Genomic DNA, 1476 nt, shown 5'->3' with positions numbered 1-1476 from the left:
ATAAGATGGTAATCTCCTAGAATGAAGGAACCTCATTTGATTTAGTTTTGAATACTCAAACCCTAGAACAATGCCTCACCCATAACACTCAATAAATGTTCATGGAATGGAACAGCTATCCTTTCATTTTATCCTTGAAACATGCCTTGTAAAGAAGTCAGATAAGGTATTAGTCAAGATGTTATTCCTATTTTGCAAGAACCCAGGACACAAACAGTGCAGTGTATATGGGGATGGAAGCAGTCTACCATAGTATTTAGGACCATGGGTTTTGGAGATGGTTCTAGATTCCAATTTGGACTTTCCACTGATGAACTATTAATCTTAAGTCAATTACTAAACTTCAGTTTTCTCAACTGAGGAACAATATCCTCCCAAGTGAGGAAAATAATAGTTTCTACCTCCCAGGGTTATTGTGAGGATGAAAGGTTATCATCTATGTAAGGTACTTAGCATAGGGGGTATTCAATCAATGGTGGCTCTTCTTATTTAGTGAATTGTTTAGTTTATACAGGAAGCTGGTGGCAAAGCCCAAGGTGGAATCCAAGGCTAACTTTAAGTGTCAAATTCTTTGCACAAGACAAGATGGAAATGAGTGTGAGATAAAGTGGCCTAAATTCTAGAGATTTGGCTAACAAATGGAGTACAGAAGCTTCTGAATGACCTTTGAATTTCTTACACAAGGGATCTTCTGAAATGGGTATTAAAGACCATTTTGTCCAATCCCTGCAGCTTACAGAAATATTGTCTAAGGCTTGAAGGAGATCCTTCTGTGACTCGGTCATTCCAACCATGGAAGCCAGACCCTCTTACAGACCCCAACCTCCCTGAGAATGGAGGCAACTAGATAGAAAGGTAGGTAGGTAAATAGCTGTAAACACTTACTGGGCTTCCCTAGTGGCTCAGATGGTGAAGAATCTGCCTGAAATGCAGGAGACCCGGGTTTGATCCCTGGGTCAGGAAGATCCCCTGGAGAAGGGAATGACTACCCACTCCAGTATTCTTGCCTGGAGAATCCCATGGACAGAGGAACCTGGAAGGCTACAGTCCATAGGGTTGCAAAGAGTTGGACACAACTGAGCAACTCACACTTTCACTTTCAAACACATACACATATATACATACACACAAATATATATACTTACATATATACACGCACATACACATATTTTTAAGTAGCTGAGATAAAAACCAGTAAGACAGAATAGCCACTGATTATAGGATGAAATCTGAGGCAGCATCTCTTTGCATTTCAACTTCCAATTCCATGGAATGGAGTTAAACAGAGGCCCATGTTGGCCTGTTTCCTGATTTCAGAAACATAAATCCAATCAACTGAAATCCCTCCTGTTTATATTGGCTACACAAGGCCCCTGAAGACTTTACACAGGAAGTCATTAAAATTCCTTATATTCTCCCGAGGCAAAGGCATATCCAGTCAAGCATCTTCCCTCTTCCTTCTATCCAGAGGAGATC

The sequence above is a fragment of the Odocoileus virginianus genome, unplaced genomic scaffold (genome assembly GCF_023699985.2).
Source record: "Odocoileus virginianus isolate 20LAN1187 ecotype Illinois unplaced genomic scaffold, Ovbor_1.2 Unplaced_Scaffold_1, whole genome shotgun sequence".
NCBI classification, from domain to species: domain Eukaryota; kingdom Metazoa; phylum Chordata; class Mammalia; order Artiodactyla; family Cervidae; genus Odocoileus; species Odocoileus virginianus.
Note: the sequence above shows the minus strand (reverse complement) of the source record.